Source organism: Pelophylax lessonae (genome assembly GCF_965119305.1).
Source record: "Pelophylax lessonae genome assembly, contig: HAP1_SCAFFOLD_232, whole genome shotgun sequence".
NCBI lineage: Eukaryota > Metazoa > Chordata > Amphibia > Anura > Ranidae > Pelophylax > Pelophylax lessonae.
This window is the reverse complement of record NW_028120100.1, coordinates 128,487-155,331: the sequence shown is the minus strand read 5'-3', so window position 1 is coordinate 155,331 and position 26,845 is coordinate 128,487. Positions and strand designations below refer to the sequence as shown.

Genomic DNA, 26,845 nt, shown 5'->3' with positions numbered 1-26,845 from the left:
CCACTAGGACCCCCAGGTCCTTTTCCATCATAGGTTCACCCAGAGGATCACCACCTAGCGAGTAGCTTGCGTTCGTGTTTCTGATGCCCAAGTGCATTACCTTACATTTTTCAACATTAAACCTCATCTGCCATGTAGTTGCCCACCCCATTATTTTGTTCAGGTCCGCTTGTAAGGTTTCCACATCCTGCATAGAAGATATTGGCCTGCTAAGTTTAGTATCATCCGCAAATACCGAGATTGTGCTGTTTATCCCATCCTCTAGGTCATTTATGAATAAATTAAACAGGATTGGTCCCAGGACAGAACCCTGGGGGACCCCACTTTCCAGACTCGCCCTATCCGAGTACTCCCCATTTATCACCACCCTCTGGACTCTCCCCTGAAGCCAGTTCTCTATCCAAGTACTCACCCTATGGTCCATACCTACGTACCTTAGTTTGTATAGTAAGCTTTTGTGGGGGACTGTGTCAAATGCCTTTGCAAAGTTTAGACAAACCATGTTCACAGGCTTTCCTTTATCTAGATGGCAGCTCACTTCTTCATAGAAGGTTATTAGGTTGGTCTGGCAAGAACGAATTTTCATGAATCCATGCTGATTACTACTACTAATACCATTTTTATTACTAAAGTCTTGTATGTGGTCCCTTAACATCCTCTCCAAAATCTTGCAGACTAATGATGTTAGGCTAATCGGCCTATAGTTCCCCAGGATATATCTCTGCCCTTTTTTAAATAATGGTACCACGTTGGAGTTTTTCCAATCAGCCGGTAGCATACCCGTCTGTAGGCTATCCATAAATATCAAGAACAATGGTCTGGCTGATGAATAACAAAGTCTATTTTTGTTGGAAAACATTTCTCACACTCAGAACTGGAATATGTATTTGTATCTATGTAAGACTTCTGATGTCTGGCAAGACTGGACATCTGTGAAAAATATTTCCCACACTCAGAACAGGGAAGTGGCTCCTGCCCCGTGTGATCTCTGATGTCTGGAAAGATTGGACTTGTCTGAAAAACATTTCTCGCACTCCGGACAGGAATACGGCTTCTCCCCCGTGTGAGATCTCTGATGTTTGTAAAGATAAGATTTTTGTGAAAAACATTTCCCACACTCAGGACAGGAATACGGCTTCTCCCCCGTGTGAGTTTTCTGATGATTGCAAAGATAAGACTTCTGTGAAAAAAATTTTCCACACTCAGAACAGGGAAATGGCTCCTGCCCCGTGTGGGATCTCTGATGTTTGTAAAGAATGGACTTGTCTGAAAAATGTTTTCCACACTTAGAACAAGAATAGAGCTTCTCCCCTGTGTGAGTTCTCTGATGATTGCAAAGATGAGACTTCTGTGAAAAACATTTCCCACACTCAGGACAGGAATATGGTTTTTCCCCCGTGTGAGATCTCTGATGTCTGGAAAGATCAGACTCCTGTAAAAAACATTTACCACACTCAGAACAGGGAAATGGCACCTGCCCCGTGTGAGATCTCTGATGTTTGTAAAGAATGGACTTGTCTGAAAAACATTTCCTGCACTCAGGACAGGAATACGGCTTTTCCCCCGTGTGTAATCTCTGATGTCTGGAAAGATCAGACTTCTGTGAAAAACATTTACCACACTCAGAACAGGGAAATGGCTTCTCCCCCGTGTGAGATTTCTGATGTTTGGAAAGTTCAAACGTCTGTGAAAAACATTTCCCACACTCAGAACAGGAATATGGCTTCTCCCCTGTGTGAGATCTCTGATGTCTGGAAAGATCAGACTTCTGTGAACATTTGCCACACTCTGAACAGGAAAATGGCTTCTCCCTCGTATGAAACCTCTGATGTCTAACAAGGTTTGATTTCCGTGCAAAACATTTCCCACACTCTGAACAGGAAAATGGCTTCAGCCCCGTGTGCAGTCGCTGATGTGTGTGAAGATGGGACTTATCTGAAAAGCATTTCCCACACTCAGGACAAGAATAAAGCTTCTCCCCTGTGTGAGTTATCTGATGATTGCAAAGATGAGACTTCTGTGAAAAACATTTCCCACACTCAGGACAGGAATATGGCTTTTCTCCCGTGTGAGATCTCTGATGTCTGGAAAGATTAGACTTCTTTGAAAAACATTTACCACACTCAGGACAGTTATATGGCTTCTCCCCTGTACAAGATCTTTTGTGTACATCAAGATTGCATTTAAAAGGGAAACACTTCCCGCACTCAGTACAGGAAAACCTCTTATCTGTTGGAAGGATGGCACTGTCCCTCACAGTCTGAGGTTCCTCAGGATAAGAGGAATACGATGGTCCGGCACCGTCCCTCACAGTCGGAGGTTCCTCAGGATAAGAGGAATACGATGGTCCGGCACCGTCCCTCACAGTCTGAGGTTCCTCAGGATAAGAGGAATACGATGGTCCACCTACACTGTGTGGTGCCGGATGGACATTTGAGGTAGCCGTGCTTTCTCCTGGACTATACTGTGTGATGTCCTCATCTTCTACTTTACAGTCTGGAGACAAAGTGAGACAATCCTCTGAGGTTTTCCTCATCTCCCGTCCATGTACTAAAATAGAAATACAAAGATTATTACTAGACATCAGCACATTGGTTCCCCTAAACCAGGACTCCGCCCACATCAGGCAGCTTTGTCTCTGAGGATCTTACAATTCCCCCCTCAAGGTAACTAGTAAATGGGTCCTCTGATCTCCTACCAGTTCATTTCTTTATTCATGGACCTTAGTCAGAGAGAGAGAGAGAGAGAGAGAGAGAGAGGAAACAACGAGAACTGTGTTTTATAGGGGGGACAGTGATTAGGGGATTATAGGACGAGTGTCCCCTCCCCCTCTATCACTCATTGCCATCTTTCCAACACAAGAAGTCCTGCACTTCCTTATTTAGTCCATGATTTAGTCATGAATAACAGCGGGGCTGAGCCCCACCAGAGGTCAGAGAGTGAGGATTGGGGAAGACCAACCAAGATGAAGACTGGACTGATCCTAAAGACCACCATCATTGAGTTACTGACTCCTCCCTAAATATCACTTTCTGTTTAAGGTTCCAAAGTTGGAGGATGTTATCACATTATTATCAACATGAAAAAGTGGGTGCAAAAGAAGTAAAGCCTATGTAATTTACAACGTATTATATAGGATACAAAAGTTAGGTCTATACAGTATCAAAATTATGTACAACATAGAGTATAAAGTGTCGGGGTCAGGAGTATGTAATGTACAACATAGAGTATATAGTGCCGGGGTCAGGAGTATGTAATGTACAACAGAGTATATAGTGCCGGGTCAGGAGTATGTAATGTACAATATAAATTATATAGTGTAAAGTTCAGGACTAGGGATAGGCTGGATGGAGTTGAACATAAGTTCGACTTGAACACCAGGTGTTTGTGTGTTCGCTGAACCCACTAACACCCGGGGCGCTCCGCGACAAGTTCGCCTGCCGATGAGTGCATGATTGCAGTGCATTAAGTGCTTGTGATTGGCCAAAGCATGAACCTGACCTGTATGCTTTGGCCAATCACAGCACAATGTCCTGTCAGAGTCTTTATTGGCCAAAGGCAGGGTGCCTTTAGCCAATCATGGCTCAGGTGCTAAGTCCACACCCCACACTATAGAAGGCTGCTGCTTACATGGCATCCGTGTATAGTGTGAGATAATAGAGGTTAGGCAGGTAGTTAGTGGATAGTGTGTTGAGTTAGTTTAGTGCGGTCAGTGTAGTGTTCTGGTTATAAACCACGTTTAAAATTTATGGATATGTTGTATTCCTGGGTCCCCTTTCAGTGCTCCCCAAGTTTTGGGTCCCTGTCACTTATAGTTCGTGAGCAGTGTCATGTCAAGCTTACCAATATTTCCCATAGATGCCAATGTTGAAGATGGGGAGCAGTGCCATGCCAAGCTGATCAATATTTCCCATAGGCGCCAATGAGCACTGAATGCTGAAAATTGGTCTAGGCAGGAAGGGGTTGAAAGTATCCTCTATTTATGTGGTTAATGGGAACCCTAAGACAGAATTAAAAAAAAATGGCATGGGGTCCCTCCCAAAATCTACACCAGACCCTTGGGGTCTGGTACAGATTTTAAGGGAAACTCCACGCCAATATGAAAAAACAAAACAAAACACTTATCCAAGTGAGCAGCCTAATCCATACCAGACACTTATCCCAGTGGACAGCCTGGCAGGCCAGGATGGGGGGGGGACGAGTGAGCACCTCCCTTCTTGAACCTTACCAGGCCACTTGCCCTCAACATGGGGAGAGTGCTTTGGGGTGCCACCCATAGCACCTTGTCCCCATGTTGATGGGGACAAGGGCCTCTTCCCAACAACCCTGAGATGTGGTTGTGGGGGTCTGCGGGTGGGGGGCTTATCGGAAACTGGAAGCCCCCGTTAACAAGGGGGCCCCCAGATCCCGCCCCCCCTCCCTATGTGAATGGGTATCAGGTGCATCGTACCCCTACCAATTCAGCAAAAATATTGTACAAAATAATAAACACAAAAGACAGTTTTTGAAAAGTCCTTTATTCAAAAATAAAAATAAAAAATTAGTGTCCCCCGATGTAAATCCATCGTCAATCACGACGGCTGCCGCACCCGAAAAATAGAAAATAATTAAAGGACGCTTCCACCTCTTCTGAGGCGTCCCCGCTGCATGACGCTCTTGAGCTTTGACAGCTCTTTTATAGGCAAGGGGTGGGACCACTCAGTTACATCACCCGGTGGCACCGCCCCTTCTGACATTTGACGTAAAGGACTTGTCAAAAAACTGGATTTTCGTAAGAACTTACTGTAAATCCTGAAGTCAATTGACAGACGCAGCTCTTATGCTTCTTATACCATTGGGTTATGCTGCCTCCTACAGAAGTAGTACTAGGCAGGAAAAAAACAGTTCACCATGCCTACGAGGGCTGTCCTTTTAGGCATAACCCCCCACACCCTGCTCCAGCATACCAGTTTTGTTGCAAGCAGTGAGAAGACGACACAAACCATCCCCATATCAGAGGGACGGTGCTGCGTCTGTCAAGGGACTTCAGAGAAAAGGATTTTATGGTAAGTTCTTACATAAATCCAGTTTTCTCTATCGTCCATTGACAGACGCAGCTCTTATATGTCTTATACCATTGGGACATCCCAAAGCAGTGTAGGCATGAGAGGTGGGAAGAACGCAAACCAAATAGTTAACGTAAACTCCAAAGGCTAAACTTAGCCAACTGGGTAACATGAAGCTCAACCAGGAACAACATGAGCTCACCCATGAAAGAAACAAACAAGTCTCTTTTAAACAGCAGCCTGCAAAACCTTGCGGCCAAAGGATGCATCCGAAGATGCCAAAAAATCTACCTTGTAGAATTTTGTAAATGTGTGCACAGACGACCAAGTTGCCGCCTTACAAACTTGCACTACTGAGGCCTGATGGTGAAAAGCCCAAAAGGCACTCGGTGCTCTAGTAGAACGCACCTTCACAGGGAAAGGAGGAACCTTCAAAGAATAAGCCTGGACAACCGTCTGCCTGATCCATCTGCATATAGTCACAGCAGACGCAGCAAAACCTTTACAAGATCCCTCAGTAAGGACAAAGAGCATCTGATATCCTAAAAGACTCAGTGACCGTCAGGTAAACCCTGATCGCCCGAACCACATCCAGAGAGTGCAAAGCAATTTCCTTGGGATGCTTAGGCTTAGGACAGAGTGAAGGCAACACAATGTCTTCATTGAGATGGAAATCAGACACCACCTTAGGGAGAAAAGACGGATTAGGTCAGTGTACCACTTAATCTCTGTGGACCACCAAATAAGGCGAACGTCAGGACAGCGCCGCCAATTCAGACACTCTGCAGGCAGAAGTAATTGCTGCCAGAAAAGCAACCTTCTGGGATAAAGAAAGCAGAGAAATCTCCCTAACGTTCTTAAAAGGAGGTTTTTTTAGAACAGACAAAACCAGATTGAGATCCCACGAAGGCAACGGGGATCTCCTCGGAGGAGCCGGATGACGCACCCCCTGAATGAAAGTGCGAATCAAGGCATTAGCAGCCAATGGACGTTGGAAGTAAATAGCCAAGGCCGACACTTGGCCCTTAATAGTGCCCAAGGCCAACCGCTGCCCTTAAGATCCCCCCTTAAATGTATGCAGATAGCAGAGTGCACAGGGATATGCCCACAGAGACCCCAGCATTTTACCACCTCACTGAAAAACCTCCAGAGCCGAACTGTGCAGCAGGAAAGTGAAGGTGAAAGTCACAGCCTGAATAGAATGTGAAAGGTCACGCTGCCTATATAGCTCCATAGAGCTACACAAAAATAGCTGCCAATGCAAGTCTATGGGAAGCACAGGGAAAATGGCTGCACCATGCAAGTCAATGGGGAGAAATTCTCCTATGCCCACACAAAAAGATGGCAGCTCCCACGGCGTGCCATGCGGTCAGGGGACCCCAAATCGGAGGCCACAGAGGATCTACAACAAGACCCAGCAGGAAAGGTACCATTTTTACCCCCCAGAACGCCAGGCACCGTAGCAATAGTGCCCCCCACCACAATAAGGGCAGGGGAGGAGGTCAGGACACAGGGCCAGGTATCCTGACAGGCCAGGGGGATCTTTTAGGAAGTACTAGGTCCTATCATCCCCAGAAGTGGGTCCACGTCCCCCCCAAGACCACTAAGGCATATGGGGGGGCTGTATTTACTCACCATACCATGGAATGGGTGGGCTACGCTCCAGACTGACCACCTCCCACCTGGAGTGGAGGTGCTGTCAGCCAAGAGGTACTCTGCGACTCAGGGCGTTCCAGGTCATCGTGTCCCAGCGAGACATCCACTCGCAGGCTCATCCCCATCGAAAAATGGGGCTCTGCCGTGGCAAAGCCTAGTGCGGGACTATAACCTGCTCACGCTCGTAGGCCAGGCTGGGAGACCTTAAGGATCTAGATTATCCAGTGTGAGACCTCAGCCGGCTATCGCTTGTAGTTCACCAGGAGGTTCCCCCTGAACACTAACTAGCCGAAGTGAGTAAAGAAAATAAAACAAAATATTCTTTTAAAGCATAACAAAAACTAAAACCGAAGTCACAGCAGGAAACGTAGGTCCTACTCCTTCACTAGGAAGAAACAAAACTGGTATGCTGAAGCAGGGTGTGTGGCGTTATGCCTATAGGGACAGCCCCTGTAGGCGTGCTGAACTGTTTTTTTCCTGCCTAGTACTACTCCTGTAGGGGGCAGCATAACCCAATGGTATAAGAAGCATAAGAGCTGCGTCTGTCAATGGACGATACAGAAACTGTCTTTTGTGTGTAGAACCCTCCTAGGTAGGTGCTAGTGAGAGAGTATAGGTTTTGGCTCTGCCTGCCTATCAGAGGAGCTGCAGGCAAATCTATATTGCTTTCTGCCTACCAGAGAACAGGAGTTACTGTTAGTGAGGTCTGCTCAGTGTGCTCAGTATGCGATTCATTCTGTCTAGAGAGTGTTTCACACTGGTTCAATAGGGAGGCATGTTGGACAGTGGGAGGAAACCTGACCAATGGATGCATAGGCTTTGATACAGTCCTGGTGATTGGCAGAGACAGGCTGTCTTGGTGCATTCTGGGATACTGTATAAAAGCCAGGAGCACATGTACTGCGGGGTCTTTGGCTGGAGAGTCCTGGAGGGAGGGCGGCAGCTGCCTCCTCCTCTGTAGAAGTGGCAGGTGGTCTTAGGAGGTCATCCTGAGGGCCAGAGGAAAAGAGCTGAACCCAGAGGTCCAGGAGAGCTGACTGAGGGGGAGACACTGGAGACCCTAGAAAAACAGTATTGTGAGCACAGGGGCTTATGTCAAGGTGCCTGACTTAAGGGGGGCCACCCCAAGAGTAGGATAGTCAGTGGACGGGCCTCAGCAGTCAAGAAATAGGATGGAAAGGAGATTGTCCTGAAGATAAACTTAGTTCATCAAGTCATCTGGAAAAGAGACTAAAAGCTAAATTCACCTCGGTGGCAAGATGGATCAACAGCCTGGCTGTACCAAGAGATAGAAGTCCTCAAATCTTGTTCATAGTTAATTCGGAGTATCCCACTATTCCCTTCTCCCACCCCTAATTTATAAATAAAAACACCCAAAACAACTACATACCCCTGGACTGATTTTTGAATGAGCCAAGAAGGAAAGTGAGAGACTGAGTATTAAGGTTGCTAATGGTAACCCAGTGGGATCCAAAAGTGTGAAATCAGGCAGTCCTCAAGGGGGCAGTGCTAAATGTGTTTATTTTTTTTGTACACTTTTTTGGTGAATGGGTAGGAGTACGATTGTTAAAAGGGGGCTTCCAGATTCCGATAAGCCCCTCACCCGCAGACCCCCACAACCACAGTCCAGGATTTTCAGGAAGAGGCCCTTCTCAGCATCAACATGGGGACAAGGTGCTTTGGGGGGCAAGCAGCCTGGTATGGATCAGGAGGGGGGTTGCTCGCTAGTCCCACCCCTTTTCTGGCCTTCCACACCACATGTTTAGGTAAGGGTCTGGTATGGATTTTGGGGGGGGGGGGGACCCAACGCCGTTTTTTTTTTTTTTTTTAATTTTGGCGCAGGGTTCCCCTTAACCACTTAAGCCCCGGAGGATTTGGCAGCTCAAAGACCAGGCCCTATTTAATTTAACGGACAATTGCGCGGTCGTGCGACGCTGTACCCAAATGAAATTGATGTCCTTTTTTCCCCACAAACAGAGCTTTCTTTTGGTGGTATTTTATCACCTGTGCGATTTTTTATTTTTTGCGCTATAAACAAAAAAAGAGCGACAATTTTGAAAAAATAACAATATTTTTTACATTTGTTTATATGAAATTCTCAAAAATAAATGTAAAAATCTAAATTTAACATTTAGGCCAATTTGTTTTCTGTTACATATTTTTGGTAAAAAAAAAAAAAATCGCAATAAGCGAATTTTGATTGGTTTGCGCGAAAGTTATTGCGTTTACTAACTACGGGAAAGATTTATATCATTTTTATTGTTTTTTGTTTAACTAGTAATGGCAGCGATCTGCTTTTTTTTTTTTTTGTGGGACTGCGACATTGCGGCAGACAGATCGGACCCCTAACTGACATTTTAGACACATTTGGGGGTACCAGTGACATCACTACAGTAATCCGTGCTATAAATATTCACTGTTACTGTAAAAATGACACTGGCAGGGAAGGGGTTAACTTTATTGGTGATCAAGGGGTCAAGTGTGTCCCTAGGGGCGTGATTCTAACTGTTAGGGGGCGTGGCTAGTGAAGTAATCACAGAGACATACGATCCTACATAGCGGGTTCGCATAGCCTCTGTCATTACTTCAGGGAGAATGACAGACGGTTGTGTTTACATCAGCCGTCTGTCTTTCTCCCTCTCCTGAGGGAGATTGCGAGTGGCCGGTGGACCTTATAGCCGCCGGTCACACGCGCAGGCTAGGCAGGGAACGAGCGGGGGGGGGGGGGGAGCGCGGCGTCGCCGGTGCACGCTCGCCCCCTACAGGCTCACGGGCGAGCGACATACCCATACATCATTTTGCCTGTAGGGGGCTGATTCCTGCAGTATATAGTCGTGCAGCGGTCGGCAAGTGGTTAAAATCCATACCAGACCCAAAGGGCCTGGTATGGCCTGGGCGGGGGGAGCCCTATGCTGTTTTTTATCTGCATTGCCGGGAGCCGACAATACATTACAGCCGCGAGCAAGTTTAAATTACATCTTTTCCTTTAGAAATGTCAGTATTGCTGCAGCAGGCTCCATACATCGTACAGATGCACCACCTTACAGGCACATTAGGGGACCCCTAGGCACGATATATAAAAGAAATTTTTCATTTTTGTTTCACTTTAAACATTATTAAAATCCCTGCTCCTGTAAAACAATCGTTTTAAAAACTTTTTTTCACATTGATACATGTCCCCCAGGGCAGTTCCCGGGCCCCCATACTTTTTATGGCAATAACTTGCCTTTAAAATGAGGACTTTTGATTTTTCCTGTTCGTGTCCCCTAGACTTTATTACAGTTGGCATGTTCGCTAGAACTTTTCCCCTGTTGGAGATGTTCTGGTGCGAACCGAATAGGGGGGTGTTCGGCCCATCACTATTCAGGACTCATAATATTGGTATTCAGTAATCAGTGGTGGCTTAAATGTTTACATGAGACAAGTTGCAGAGATCCCACACCGCTGCCTCCCATCTACTGAGACTGCACTCAGTGAAGTGATTCTGAGACTATACAGACATATCCCTCCACCCGGCACAGCCAGCAGATATCAAAGCAAGTAAATCTGGGAAAATTGCAGTCAGAGATCTTGCTAGACCTGGGCACTCTGGACCAATCAGTGAGCAGTATGGGTGGAGGAATGTATTTAGTGTTAATGACCCACCTGTGCTGATCTCTGTAGGAGTGTCCTCCTCTATAAATGTCCCCGTTATTCCATCCTCCTCCATAGACTGCTGATCATCCCTCACATACGTCTCTTCTTCTTCTGCTTTAACCTCAACTTTTATATCTATCAGATCTTCACCCTAAAGAAAATGAGAGAAAAATTATCTGTAAAATATAAGCTCACATAAAATAATCCACACATCATCTCCACAAGTCCATGTTCTAGATACTCCATTGCACCAACCTTGTAACAATGAGGGATGGTGTGACCTTCCTGTGTGGAATCCCGGGAATACAGAGGACGGGGACATCTCTCTGGTGGGTTCCTGGTATTAGGTGGCTCCATCATATCCTTGTGTCCTTCTGAAAACTCCTCCATCACTCCATACTCCTCATCCTCCTCTTTATACTCTTCTTTAACATCAATATTATCATCCCCGAGGTTTCCTCTCTGAATATATAATAAAACATTCATTGTAACAAACATGCTGTATATAAATCAGAACTACTAATAATTGTCACTCATCTACCTGAGTACACTGCCGGGGTATAAGATTAATACTTCTAAGATCGAGGATCTTTCTATCAACATTCCTCCCACAACTCTGGGCACCTTACAATCCGCTTACTCGTATCACTAGTGTACCTGTTCCCTCAAATACCTCGTTATTCATGTGACACCTTCTCCTCATTATACTAAGCTAACCTTCCTTCTTTATTTCAAGACATACATTTATCCCTGAAACAATGGGATGCTTACTGTATAATATCTCCTGGCTAGGCACGGTAAATGTTCTCACAATGTGGTTCCTCCCCAAACTGCTGTACCTATTGGAGACTCTCCCGGTCCAAGTCCCTCTTTCTCGGCTGAAATTGCTGCAAAGTACCTTTGTTACATTTATATGGCCCCATAAGTCCCATCGCATAGCACAATCCACTTTGCTTTGGCTGAGATCTAGGGGTGGTCTGGGAGCACCTGACCTGTTAACCACTTCCCATCCGGGCCAATTCTGGCATTTCTCTCCTACATGTCAAAATCATCATTTCATTGCTAAAAAATTACTTAGAGCCCCCAAACATTAAATATATATATTTTCAGCAAAGATCCTAGAGAATAAAATGGTGGTTGCAGCAATTTTTCAAGCACAATTTATTTGGAAAAAATACACTTTCATGAATTTTAATGAAAAAATAAAAAAAGCACCATTGTGACGGTACTCACCATCAATGGGAGTGAAAGACAGATACTTAATGGTTTGGATTGCTTCAAGTGGGACAGTAATATTTGTCAACAATGTCTCTCAAGGGATATGAAGATTTAATCCCAATTTACACTGTGAGACCTATAGCCTGTTGCCATGAAGTCTGCCTCCTAAATAATCATAGCAATACGTAGATGTGTATTCCATGTACTTCAATGTAGGAGACAGACAGACTGTCATTGGCAGTCTTGTCCTATTGTCTGTTTTGAGGTGGGATGTGTATTGTGTTAAATCTGCCTGTCCCATTTTTAAAATGTTAATGAGCCCACATTGTTCTGTCCAGATGGCTAGATAATTAGTTCAGGTTAATTCTGTTTCTGTATACAATTTCATCGGCATATGATAATGTAATCAGGCAACCCCTGACCTGTGTGTGGTAATTTGATCATGAGGGGGATGTGTCCATGCTGTATACATATAAATTCTGTGTGTCTGTTCAATAAAATGATTCCAGTACAAGACAAGTTGTTGGCTAGCTTTGTATGAGGGCAGCTGGGAAAATCTTGTATATACTGTATGTTCATGACTGCAAGGAAGCTGTATACTGATGGAAGACCACAAACACAGTGTGGGTCGGTGGTTCCGTTACAACCATAGATACTGTAACCCAATTTTTTGTAAAATATAAAAGATGATGTTACGCCGAGTAAATAGATATCAAACACATGTGTCATGCTCTAGAATTGCGCACATTCATGGAATGGAGCAAAACTACGGTACTTAAAAATCTCTATAGGCGACACTCTAAAAATGTTTACAGGTTACCTGTTTAGAGTTACAAATGAGGTCTAGTGCTAGAATTATTGCTCTCCTAGCGTTCGCATCGATGCCTCACATGTGTGGTCTGAACATTGTTTATATATGCGGGCACAATCTACATATGCGTTTGGTTTTGCGTGCGAGCACGAGGAGCGCTTTAATAACTGTATTATTATGGTTTTATTTTTACACCAAATCTAACTTTTTTGAATAACTTTTATTCCTATTACAAGAAATGTACACATCCCGTGTAATAGGAATAAGGTGTGACAGGTCCTCTTTATGGAGAAATCTGGGGTCCCGTAGATCCCAGATATCTCCTCTACCCGGGAAAGCTTGAGAAAAAAAAAGTACATTGACATCTGCTTTCCAGGATAAAAAACTGGCAGTGTTTACATCTGCCAGCCCCGGAAGTGACGTCATGATGTTGCTTTCGGCCTCTCAGGAGCATAGAGATGGCCAGGGACCATCCAGGCTATGGCAAGCTCTATGGTATTCCATCGCTGGATCGGTGTTCTGGTTCCCCGATCACATCGGAGAGCCAAGAGAGGCACTGGAGGGCAGCAGGAGAGGTGCAGGACATCCCCTCCCACTGCCTGTAAAATCAATCAAGTGGCTCATGAGCTGCTAGGATGGCTTTTACAAGTAAGGGAATCGCTGGCTGAAAAGAAAGATATCTGGATGATGCCTGCAGCTGAACCCATCACCCAGATATCACCACTTCAAGTCCAGGACGTCATATGACTGCCTTCCGGTGGAAAGTGGTTAATTTATTATTATGCCTCCCACCTCCACACCTTTATGTCCTGGTCTGTCCATCGCCCACCCAGTCGATGGTCTGAAATAGAATTTGGGCTTATCTACCCCACTCACCCATGCCCTTTATTATGGTCAGCTGACTCCACCATGTCCTCTCCACTGAAACAATCCTCCTCCCCTATGCTATTTATGTTGTCCATATGGAAAAAATGTTGCACACGGTATTTTCTTTCTTCACCATGTTCTCTTCTGCTTAACCTTTTATATAATCCTTCAATCCCAGATTCCGTGTCCTATGGAAGGATCCTGCCCTGGGCCGAAGCCAATAGATTTCAGTTGGGTCATTTTAAACAAACATGTATACCAAGCGCTGAGGGTACAGATCATAGATGGATTCATGGGAAGACCAGGACAAACCTATGCAGCCGTCAAAATACACTTTGTTACATAGTAGGCGAGGTTGAATAAAGACAATAGTCCATCCAGTTCAACCTGTGTAGGTGTGTGTGACTGTAATCATCTAACATAGCCCTCAATCTCCTGATCCTTGAGATGTAAGTCTAAGAGTCTTTTGAAAGTCACCATACTACCCGCAGAAACCACCTCTTGTGGTAGACAATTCCACAATCTTGTAGCCCTAACAGTAAAGAACCCCCCACGTTGCCTGAGGTTAAAACGCTTCTCCTCTAATCGCATTGTATGTCCTCGAGTCCTCATGCAATTCCTTCGAATGAACAGCTTTTCTTCTAAGCTGAGATCCCCATTAAGATATTTATAAATTGCTATCATGTCCCCTCTCAGACGTCTTTTCTCCAGGGAAAATAAATCGAGCGATTGCAGCCGCTCTTCATAGGTAAGGTCCTCCAACCCCCTAATCAGTTTAGTTGCCCTTCTCTGGACTTTCTCCAGCTCCAACACATCCCTCCTGAGGACTGGCGACCAGAACTGGACAGAATACTCCAGATGCGGTCGGACCAGAGTTTTATAAAGTGGAAGGATTATAGTCTTATCTCTGGAATACATCCCTTTCTTTATGCATGCTAATATTCTGTTGGCTTTGGAAGCTGCCGCTTGGCATTGCATGCTGTTGCCTAATCTATCATCAACTAAGACTCCCAAATCTTTCTCCATTTTTGATTCCCCCAAGGGATCCCCTCCTAACGTGTATTGTGTTTTTATGTTTTTGGTCCCCAAGTGCAAAACCTTACACTTCTCCACATTAAACCTCATTTGCCATGTCGTTGCCCACTCCGTAATTTTGTCCAGGTCATTCTGTAGGATATCTGCTTCATGCTGTGCAGTTATTGCCCTGGCCAATTTTGTGTCATCTGCAAAAACTGATAACGAACTACTGATCCCTTCCTCAATGCTGTTTATGAATAAATTGAACAAGGTTGGTCCCAGGACTGAGCCCTGGGGCACCCCGCTTACTACCTCAGACCAGTCTGAGTATGCGCTGTTTATTACTACCCTTTGGACACGGCCTTTTAGCCAATTCCGTATCCAAGAGCAAACCCTGCTGTCGATACCTGCAGACCTTATTTTATAAATTAAGCGCTTGTGGGGAACTGTATCAAACGCCTTAGCGAAATCCAAGTACACCACATCCACTGGTCTCCCCCTATCTAGCTCACAGCTCACTTCCTCGTAGAATGCTAAGAGATTGGTTTGACAAGAACGCCCATTTGTAAACCCGTGCTGGTTACTACTGATGATGTTGTTGTCTTTAGCATACTCTACGATATAGTCCCTTATCATCCCCTCCAAAAGTTTACATATTATTGATGTCAGACTGACAGGCCTATAATTTCCCGGGATATGTCTCTGGCCCTTTTTGAATATCGGAATCACGTTAGCCTTCCTCCAATCCCCTGGTACATCTCCTGTCCTAATACTGTCAGCAAAGATCAGGAACAGTGGTCTAGATATAACCATACTGAGTTCCTTGAGCACTCTCGGATGTACGCCATCCGGGCCTGGTGATTTGTTTGTGTTAAGTTTATCCAGTCTTTCCCTGATTTCCCCCTCTGTTAGCCATAGTGGCAAGTTCTGTGTATTACTACTAACCATACAGTCATGGTCAGTGTACCCTTCCTTTTCCTGCGTAAAGACTGACGAGAAAAAAGAATTCAGCACGGTTGCTTTTTCAGTGTCCTCTGTAACCATCCTCCCATCATCGTTAATTATGTGTGCAATATGCTCTGCCCTAGTTTTTTTGCTGTTGATATATTTAAAGAATTTCTTTGGGTTTTTTTTACTATCCTCCGCTATTTGTCTCTCAAAGTTGATTTTAGCCATCTTGATTTCGTGTTTACACTTCTTATTTTCCTCCTTGTATTGCTGGAAGGCCGATACTGTGCCCTCTGATTTATATTTCTTGAAGGCCAATTTTTTTCCCCTAATAAGTTTTTTAACGCTACGGTTTAGCCAGCCAGGTTTGGCTTTGTCTCTTCTAAATTTATTCCCCATAGGAATGCACTGCAAGATGCCTTTGCTTAATATTGTTCTAAAGCATTCCCATTTTTCCTCTGTGGTCAGTGATCCCAGGGTTTGGTCCCAGTTTACCCTTTCCATCAATGAGTACAATTTTGGAAAGTCTGCCCTTCTGAAGTTTAGGGTTCTTATGTTCCCCACTTGCCTTTTTATATTGTTATTTATACTAAATGTGATCATCCTGTGATCGCTAGAGCCCAGGTTGTCCTGGACTCCTACCTCCGAGATTATGTCTGGGTCATTAGTGATCAATAGATCCAGGATAGCATTCTCTCTAGTAGGGGAATCCACCAACTGCGACATGTAGTTATCCTGTAAGGTTTCCGTGAATAGCCGGGCCTTATGCGAGTGTGCAGTCCCCTCTTCCCAGTCAATGTCGGGATAATTGAAGTCCCCCAATATGATGACTGATCCTAGTTTTGCCGCTTTACCTATTAGTGCTAAAAATTCCAGCTCTACCTCCTCCCCTTGGTTAGGTGGCCTATAGCAAACCCCCACAACTACTTTTCCCTTATCTTCTTCCCTATCGAGTTCAACCCACACAGATTCTAAATCCATGCTCATCCCATCCGTAATGTCACTCCTTTCTAGCACCTTTATATTGTTCTTGACATAGAGACATACCCCTCCCCCTCTTTTACCAACCCTGTCCTTCCGGTACACCGAATACCCTTGGATATTGGCCAGCCAGTCATGTGAGGGGTCGAACCAAGTCTCCGCTATTCCCACAAGGTCTATGTCTTCCTCATGTACTAACATTTCCAACTCATCCATCTTATTAGCTAGGCTCCTGGCATTAGCATATACCCCTCTTAGTTTTACGGAAGTTAAACGTGATTGGCGGTTTTGTTTATTTCTGTTTGGTCTGCTGTTCTCCCGCACAGACCCGCCAATTGATGTTGTTGACCTACTGTCGCTGTTGACCCTACAACTGCCTTCAGTCCTCTGCTCCCTCCTGACTGATTCTACTTCTGAGCCCTCCCCCCCGTCTCCTAGTTTAAAAGCCCCTCCAACTCGGTGGCCATCTTTCTCCCCAAAAGAGCTGTACCGTCCCCATTAAGGTGCAGCCCATCCTTACTAAAGAGCCGGTAGCCGACTGAGAAGTCAGCCCAGTTCTCCAGGAACCCAAACCCCTCCTTCCTACACCAATTCCTCAGCCACTTGTTAACTTCCCTAAGCTCCTTCTGCCTCTCCTGTGTGGCTCGAGGTACAGGCAGTATTTCAGAGAAAACCACCTTGGAGGTCCTTTTCCTCAATCTATTACCTAAGTCCCTGAAATCGTTCTTAAGGATCCTCCACCTACCTTTAACTTTGTCATTAGTGCCCACGTGCACCATGACCGCTGGGTCATCCCCAGCCCCGCCCAACAATCTGTCTGCCAGATCTGCGATGTGCCGAACTCGGGCGCCCGGTAAACAACAAACTGTTCGGTTCACGAGATCTTTTTTACAGATTTCCCTCTCTGTCCTCTTGATAATTGAGTCCCCAACTACTACAACCTGTCTAACCTTTCCTGCGTTACGGCCCCCCTTCTTCCTGGAGCCGTCCCTCCCCTGGCAGCTGGGGGAGGGCGCATGCTCCAGCTCTGCCACCCCTGAGTTGATATCCCCCTCAACCTGCAACTCAGCAAACATGTTAGGGTGTACCAACTCAGGACTGGCCTCCCTGACTCTCCTCCCCCTAACATTCCTAACAGTCACCCAGCTGCGTACCTCTGCTGCTTGCGTCTCCTCTATTCCTCCCTCCTCTATGCTGACCCCTGCCAGCGCCTGCTGGGTAATGTCCAAGCTCCTTTTCAGGTTGTAGATGCCACGCAGTCTTGTCACTGTGTTCTCTAGATCCACGATGTGGGCTTCCAGAGCAACAAGTCGCTCACATCTTGCACAGCAGTATTCGTCCTCGATTGTTTCATCAAGGAACGCATACATGCCGCAAGAAGTGCACTGAGTGGCATCCCCAATCCTGTCGGACATTATTACCCACTACTCTATGGGGATAATATTAACGACCTGCTCTTCCTTACCTACACTACCTCTAACTTCCCTGGTACAAAACCTGGGGTACCCACCAGTCGCTAATACCCTCACCAGTCACTAGATACTCACCAGTCGCAAGGATCCTCACCAGTCGCAAGGATCCTCACCAGTCGCAAGATACTCACCAGTCGCAAGATACTCACCAGTCGCAAGATACTCACCAGTCGCAAGGATACTCACCAGTCGCAAGGATACTCACCAGTCGCAAAGATACTCACCAGTCGCAAGCTACTTCACCAGTCGCAAGGGTACTCACCAGTCGCAAGGGTACTCACCAGTCGCAAGGATACTCACCAGTCGCAAGGATACTCACCAGTCGCAAGGATACTCACCCGTCGCAAGATACTCACCCGTCGCAAAGATACTCACCAGTCGCAAAGATACTCACCAGTCGCAAAGATACTCACCAGTCGCAAGGACACTCACCAGTCGCAAAGATACTTCCAGTCGCAAAGCTACTCACCAGTCGCAATGATACTCACCAGTCGCAAAGATACTCACCAGTCGCAAAGATACTCACCAGTCGCAAGGATACTCACCAGTCGCAAGGATACTCACCAGTCGCAAGGACACTCACCAGTCGCAAAGATACTCACCAGTCGCAAAGATACTCACCAGTCGCAAGTTACTTCACCAGTGCAAGGATATTCACCAGTTGCAAGGATACTCACCAGTTGCACGGATACTCACCCGTCACAAGGTACTCACCAGTCGCAAGGATACTCACCAGTCGCAAGGATACTCACCAGTCGCAAGGATACTCACCAGTCGCAATGATACTCACCAGTCGCAAAGATACTCACCAGTCGCAAGGACACTCACCAGTCGCAAAGATACTCACCAGTCGCAAAGCTACTCACCAGTCGCAATGATACTCACCAGTCGCAAAGATACTCACCAGTCGCAGGGATACTCACCAGTCGCAAGGATACTCACCAGTCGCAAGGATACTCACCAGTCGCAAGGACACTCACCAGTCGCAAAGATACTCACCAGTCGCAAAGATACTCACCAGTCGCAAGATACTCACCAGTCGCAAGGATACTCACCTGTCGCAAGGATACTCACCAGTCGCAAGGACACTCACCAGTCGCAAAGATACTCACCAGTCGCAAGGACACTCACCAGTCGCAAGGACACTCACCAGTCGCAAAGATACTCACCAGTCGCAAGGACACTCACCAGTCGCAAGGACACTCACCAGTCGCAAGGATACTCACCAGTCGCAAGGATACTCACCAGTCGCAAGGACACTCACCAGTCGCAAGATACTCACCAGTCGCAAGGATACTCACCAGTCGCAAGGATACTCACCAGTCGCAAGGACACTCACCAGTCGCAAGGACACTCACCAGTCGCAAGGATACTCACCAGTCGCAAGGATACTCACCAGTCGCAAGGATACTCACCAGTCGCAAGGACACTCACCAGTCGCAAGATACTCACCAGTCGCAAGGATACTTTGTATAGTGCAAGATACAGGCATACACAAAACAATAGACCACGCTAGGTGCCCCCAGTGGTCACTAGGAGGAGAATTATCTGCAGGACTGTGAAAACAACAGCCAGGTCTATTAAGGGTAACAACAGTTTATTACCCACAATGTGGTGGTTTAGAACAGTCAAGTTAATGAAAAAGCCAACAACACCACTGCAAAATCCCTGGGCATTAATGGAAGGGTCATCCAGCACTGGGCTGATAGAGGGGCGCCAATCCAAAAGCCCTGGGAAATACAATACTGACACTCGGGGAACAAGACTGAGCACAGCAGCGTGCTCGGGTGACGTCACGGTCAGCCAGTGGGGGGGAGCAGGAAGAACCAGAGGAAGCCTCGGGGTCCCAGCATGGAACGCAAGCTTGTAAAGTTGCCATGATGACGTGTTTCGCATGCATGCGCTTTATCAAGTTATAGGGATAAAGGCAATTGGAGCATTTAAGCTGTATGTTTCCCAATAGAGGAGCGGGGAGTGGGCGGAGCTATGCAGATCTGGATGCCACTTAACACATCAATGCTTATGGCTGCCATTGAGTCAGTTGTCATCAAATACAAATCCTACAGTATAATCACAAATGTACAAAATATTGTCATATCAGTTAGAAAAAGAACATAATAAAAAGGGCAATATTTGCCTGTATACTACAATAATAATAATAATAATAAATAAAAATATTACTTTTAATGTTAATATGTCCGCCAGTGACAACAATTATGACACACAAAGTGGTAAAAAGGAGTTAATGGGATATGAGGATTATTATTAGATGTAACGCTCCTGCGTTTCTTATATGGTGTGGATTTTCAGCTGCAGAAATAGATCCACGTCAGTAGTCATGTAAGAGATATGCTGAGATACCATTCCCAACCTCAATGACTCATCATGTGTGGAAGGTCTTATTTCAGCCAGTAAATACATACAGTTAGCAAGCTGGTTCCTAGAATGACTTTATGTATGTGGTAACACAATGATGAAGGTTGAGGGATAGGTTGAGTGGAGGTGGTAGGTGATAGACACTTGAAGGTGAGACAGTAGCAGATGGATGCAGGAAGGTTTAGCAATGTTGTATGATAGCAGATGATAGAATAGCAGGTGGACATACAAAAGAGATCAACCCAGTGCAGAAAAGTAGCAGTAGTCTCAAGAGCTAGCAATCTAGTTTATGCAGATGTAATAAACAGTCTTTACTATGCAGAGCTAGATAGTGTAAGCTTAGTATAAGTTTATAGAGAATTCCCCTGCGGGGTACTTAGCACTATTAGTGATACAGCCGAAGGGTGGTTCAGGAGAGGCGGATGATCCAGTAGCGGGATAAAGGGATCAGCGCAGCGAGGTTCCGTCAGCGAAGTAAGCTTGCAAGCATGGAAGCTTCAAGCCAAGTTAGCATCCAAGTAAGGGTGTTTGAACGAACACATGTGAGTGAGAACCGACGCCTTAAATAGCCATCTAGTCCGGCGCTGAGTGATGACAGCTCCAGTCTTAAAGGTGTATGCGCACCTTTCCAAAAGTAAATGGTAGGGCGCATACACTTGTGGAAAGTGTAATTTAGGGTACCAAAGGTACTGGAACATTACAATACCCTCCCCCTTAAGGCCTGCTCCTGAAGGCCTCTGGAGCTGGTTTGTCTGGGTATCTCGCATGAAAATTGCGGATTAATCTAGGGGCATGTATGTCAGAGGTGTTTAGCCAGGTGTCGTCTTGGGGCCCATAGTTCTTCCATCTAACCAAGTACTGAAGTCTTCTTCTGTAGATACGAGAATCCAGAATCTCTTTTATCTCGTATTCTTCTCCACCTTCAACTTGTACAGGAGGGGGAGGTGGAATATTAGGCCTTATTCCTTGGTCCGGAACATGGGGTTTTAGTAGCGACACATGGAAAATGGGATGGATTTTTAGGTCCATTGGCAATGTAAGCTGCACTGCAGCTTTTCCAATAAGTTTCTTTATTGGGAAAGGTCCCAAGAACAGAGGTCCAAGCTTTTTGCTAGGGATCTTCAGTCTCAAGTTTTTTGTTGAGAGCCAAACGAGGTCCCCGATAGTATACTGTGGAGAAGGTCTTCTACGAAGATCATAGTACTTCTTTTGTTGACTGTGAGCGTGTGCAATGGTAGTATTTAGTAAACCCAGAGAATCCTTTATTTGGGTAAGATAGTCTGAGGCTACTGGGTTATTTGAAGGAAGGATGCGTGGAGGGAGAATAGAGGGATGGAACCCATAGTTCAAGTAGAACGGACTCTGCTTGGTTGTACTGTGAGTTGCGTTGTTGTAGGCAAATTCTGCCAGGGGGAGAAGATCCAACCAATCATCCTGTTGGTAAGAAGTGTAACAACGTAAATACTGCTCGATGCATTGGTTGACTCTTTCAGTCTGTCCGTTGGTCTGCGGATGGTAAGGAGAAGTGAGCTTCCGCTCAATCCGTAGTATGTGACATAGTTCTTGCCAGAATTTAGAAATAAATTGGGATCCACGGTCAGACAGAAGAGTTTTTGGGATACCATGTAATCTGAAGACATGTTTCATCAGGAGTTCTGCCGTTTGTTTGGACGAAGGTAGTCTGCGAATAGCAATGAAATGTGCCATCTTTGTCAGATGGTCCACTGACACCAAGATGGTATTAAATCCTTTGGAAGGAGGCAATTCTACGATGAAGTCCAATGACAAAACCTCCCATGGAGTTTGGGGTATTGGTAGACTGCATAGTAGACCGGATGGTCTCGTAGTGTCAATTTTGGACCTGGCACAGACATTGCATGAAGAGACGAATTTTTGTATAGATGTTTTCATGTCAGGCCACCAGAATTGTCGAGAAATCAAATTGAAAGTCTTTGTCATACCCATATGTCCTGCCATAGGCACATCATGCGATAATTCCAAGATCTTGGTGCGTAGGGTAGGTGGTATGTAAAGTTTGTCGTTGTAGTAGAGGAAGCCTTCTGCATCAGTATTTAGTTGTGGTGGGGGTGAATCCAAACTTATACCATGCAGAACCTCTTCCTTTAAGGAACGGACAACTCCAATAATGCGTTTGTGAGGTATTATAGGAACGGAAGGGATTTCAAAGTAGTTTTCTTCAGTTAGTCGTGATAGTGCATCCGCCTTTTTGTTCTTATCTGCAGGTGTGTAGGTCACTAGGAAGTTAAACCTTAGAAAGAATAGTGACCATCGTACCTGTCGATGCGAGAGAGTTTTGCTAGTCTGAAGATATTGAAGGTTTTTATGGTCCGTGTATATAATTATTGGTAGTTGGGTGCCTTCGAGTAAATGTCGCCAATTCTCCAGAGCCAATTTTATAGCAAGCAGTTCCTTTTCACCCACGGGGTAATTTATCTCGGGACTGCTCAGGGATTTAGAAAAAAAAGCGACTGGATGAAGTGGTGAAGTGTGGGTAGGTCGTTGGGAGAGTATTGCTCCTACTGCCATGTTTGACGCATCTACCTCCAGGATGTATTGGAGGGATGGGTCTGGATGGCGTAATATGGGAGCGGAAGTAAACCTTGTCTTTAACAAGTGGAAAGCCTTATTTGCTTCTTCTGACCATTTAAATGGTATTTTTATGCTAGTGAGCTGTGTGAGGGGTCTCACAATAGCAGAAAAGTTTTTTATGAACTTCCTGTAGAAATTTGCAAATCCCAGGAATCGCTGTAGCGCCTTGCGTGTGGTTGGTGTAGGCCAATCCTGAATGCAGGATATTTTACTCATGTCCATCTCGATTCCTGTTTTGGATATGATGTAGCCTAGAAAGAGTACCTTATCTTTATGGAACAAGCATTTCTTCAGCTTCACATAAAGATTATGTGCAAGCAATCTCGATAATACAAGTCTTACATGTCTTATGTGTTCAGACAGGGTCCGTGAATATATAAGTATATCGTCCAGATATACCACAACACAGACATCTAGTAAGTCTTTAAAAATATCGTTTATAAATCGTTGGAAAACTGCAGGGGCATTGCATAGGCCGAATGGCATCACAAGATACTCGAACAATCCGTATCTAGTTCTGAATGCAGTCTTCCACTCGTGTCCATCACGGATTCGAATGAGATTGTATGCTCCTTTCAGGTCCAATTTTGAAAAATAGGTAGCTCCACGCACCTGCTCAATGAGCTCAGGGATAAGCGGTAGAGGATAGCGATCTTTTATTGTGATAGCATTCAATTTCCTGTAGTCGATGATAGGTCTGAGACTTGAATCTTTATTGCGAACAAAAAAGAGTCCTGCTGCTGTGGAAGAAGTGGAAGGTCTAATAAAACCTTTTTCCAAGTTCTCATCCAAATAGGTTTTGAGATGGGCAAGTTCATCCTGTGAAAGAGGATAAACATGACCGAACGGCAATTTGCTATTTGGGAGTAGATCAATACTACAATCATAGTCTCGATGAGGAGGTAATGCTTGAGCATTTTTCTCAAGAAAAACCTCAGAAAGATCCTGATAACATAGTGGTGCAATCTCATCTGTCACCACAGACAGAATCTTCCCGGAAAACGGGAGGTTACACGTTTCCTCGCAATAACAAGAAGGGAAGGTCAAGGACCGTTTCTTCCAATCTATGGTTGGTTGGTGTGTGTGCAACCAGGGAAGTCCCAACACAATGGGAAAGTGGGGTGATGGTATTAAATCGAAGGTAGAAGTCTCCCTATGAGACTCGTTAATAGTGACTAGAAGTGCTTGTGTCTGATCGGTGATCGGACCAGAGGATAACGGAACACCGGTAATAAGACTTACTGAGACAGGTTTGAGTTTAGAAATAATAGGAATTTTATTTAAAGCAGCAAAACATATATCCATATAATTTCCACAAGATCCTGTGTCAATCATGGCCTTAGTAGTAATCCTGTTCTGGTCCCACTGTAATGTCAAAAAAACAGAAATGTAGGGGTTAGTGAATGAAGTTGTCAATCCTCCTAGAGAGACATGTGAACACTCACCCTTCTTTTTGTTGACTAGGGGACAGACGTTTATCTTGTGATCCGGGGATGCACAGTACAAGCAGAGATTTTCATTTCGTCTTTTGGCTTTTTCCATAGTTGATAGTGGTGGGCGTATGGTTCCTATCTCCATAGGAACGGGGTCAACGGCCAGACTCCGAGAGGAAACGGATAATGGCATTCCCATCTTTTCAGCCTTTCTTTCTCGTAGTCTTCTATCTATGGTAATACTGAGTTGTATTAATGCATCCAGGGTTTTTGGCAGATCCGCTCGGGCGAGCTCGTCCTTAACGGCTTCTGATAGGCCAAGCCTAAATTGGGTTTTCAGAGATGCATCATTCCATTCTGAATCAAGGGTCCATCTCTTGAACTCTGCGACAAAGTCTTCTACAGGCCTCCTTCCTTGTTTCAAGGATCTTAACTGAAGATCAGCAGTACTCTGCCTATTGGGGTCATCATATAGGCTAGTGAGCTCTGCCAGGAACAAGGCATAGGAGTTGAGAAGCTGGTCGTTTTTCTCAAAAAGAGAATCTGCCCAGGCTCGAGGATCGCTTGATAGGTAAGAAATAATAGTACAAACCTTAATGTGAGCAGTAAGGTAGGTACGAGGTTTTAGCAAAAAAAGTAACTCACATGCGTTTTTAAATTCGCGAAATTTTTTGCGATCGCCTGTAAATACCAAAGGGGGATTTATCTTGGGTTCAGGGGACTGAGCAGCGGTAAGTTGTGTCAGTCTAATTACCTGCTGCGACAGAGCCTGATTGTCTTCTTTTAATTCAGCAAGTGCGTGTATTAACGCAGATACTTGCTGTTTTAATTGTGTCACCTGAGTGGTTATTTCTGCTGAATCCATTTTAGGTTCGTTCAATCTGTGTTTCTTATATGGTGTGGATTTTCAGCTGCAGAAATATTCCACGTCAGTAGTCATGTAAGAGATATGCTGAGATACCATTCCCAACCTCAATGACTCATCATGTGTGGAAGGTCTTATTTCAGCCAGTAAATACATACAGTTAGCAAGCTGGTTCCTAGAATGACTTTATGTATGTGGTATCACAATGATGAAGGTTGAGGGATAGGTTGAGTGGAGGTGATAGGTGATAGACACTTGAAGGTGAGACAGTAGCAGATGGATGCAGGAAGGGTTAGCAATGTTGTATGATAGCAGATGATAGAATAGCAGGTGGACATACAAAAGAGATCAACCCAGTGCAGAAAAGTAGCAGTAGTCTCAAGAGCTAGCAATCTAGTTTATGCAGATGTAATAAACAGTCTTTACTATGCAGAGCTAGATAGTGTAAGCTTAGTATAAGTTTATAGAGAATTCCCCTGCGGGGTACTTAGCACTATTAGCGATACAGCCGAAGGGTGGTTCAGGAGAGGCGGATGATCCAGTAGCGGGATAAAGGGATCAGCGCAGCGAGGTTCCGTCAGCGAAGTAAGCTTGCAAGCATGGAAGCTTCAAGCAAGGTTAGCATCCAAGTAAGGGTGTTTGAACGAACACATGTGAGTGAGAGCCGACGCCTTAAATAGCCATCTAGTCCGGCGCTGAGTGATGACAGCTCCAGTCTTAAAGGTGTATGCGCACCTTTCCAAAAGTAAATGGTAGGGCGCATACACTTGTGGAAAGTGTAATTTAGGGTACCAAAGGTACCGGAACATTACATTAGACAGTATTATGGATCTCATTCAAGCCATATGGTGATAAGGAATCAAACTTATAAATCCAGAACGTCTCCTTCCTACATAAGAGGGAGAACCTTTCATTATCAGTAGGTGAACCCTTGTGGATGGTCTCCATTGCCATGACCTCCAGATAAGCCATGTGCTTGTGATGTGTCTGGAGAAAGTGGCGGGGAACAGGGACCTTTTGCAGTGGTATTGTTGGCTTTTTCCTCCACCACATTGTGGTCAATAATCTGGTGTGAGACTTTTCCTCTTATAGACCTGGCTGTTGTTTTCACAGTCCTGCAGATAATTCTCCTTACAGTTGCGTCATTTTGTAGATTTGGTTACAAGCAAACTCAGACCCTTTGAGGAATTCCACACTAAGCTCCGTATTCCCAATAACCTCTTTACCTCTTATATTCAATGGAAGCATTTTTCTCCACCCCCCCCCCCCTCCATCATTAGCTTTACACCGCCCAACCAAATTCAACCACATATGAATCCAAGGCCCACACCAACCACTCCTCATATCCTCCATCTACAAACTATTATACCAGGTGCTCCCGGTTACTGAAAACCTTCACTTATACTATATTGCCAAAAGTATTGAGACGCCTGCCTTTACACACACATAAACTTTAATGGCATCCCAGTCTTAGTCTGTAGGGTTCAATATTGAGTTGGCCCACCCTTTGCAGCTATAACAGCTTCAACTCTTCTAGGCACAATGCAGTCAGGCAAGTACCGTTCTCCTGGCAACCACCAAACCCAGACATGTCCATCAGATGGCCAAACAGCTCATGTTCTATCCAGAACTTTGAGGGTTCCTCTGACTTATTTCAGTTTACTGCATATACTGTCCAAGTATGCTGTATGTCTATTGGCTATTACAAGCTGTAAAATCTATATACCCTCTTCATGGTGTAATATCTATATACCCTCTTCATGGTGTAATATCTATATACCCTCTTCATGGTGTAATATCTATATACCCTCTTCATGGTGTAATATCTATATATACCCTCTTCATGGTGTAATATCTATATACCCTGTTCATGGTGTAATATCTATATACCCTGTTCATGGTGTAATACA

General features: G+C 45.1%; 1 protein-coding gene and 1 pseudogene across 2 annotated transcripts in view; one reads left to right on the top strand and one right to left on the bottom strand.

Annotated features, from left to right (window-relative positions):
* Positions 1-26,845, top strand: part of LOC309543576 (uncharacterized protein) — a gene marked incomplete at its 5' end in the record, with an annotated part of 185,377 nt that overhangs the window by 145,891 nt on the left and 12,641 nt on the right.
* LOC309543572 lies at positions 953-25,988 on the bottom strand (annotated as a pseudogene). The gene is made up of 3 exons: positions 25,829-25,988; positions 2,038-2,148; positions 953-1,872 (listed from the first exon to the last, which is right to left on the bottom strand). The product of its transcript is annotated as an uncharacterized misc_RNA (transcript).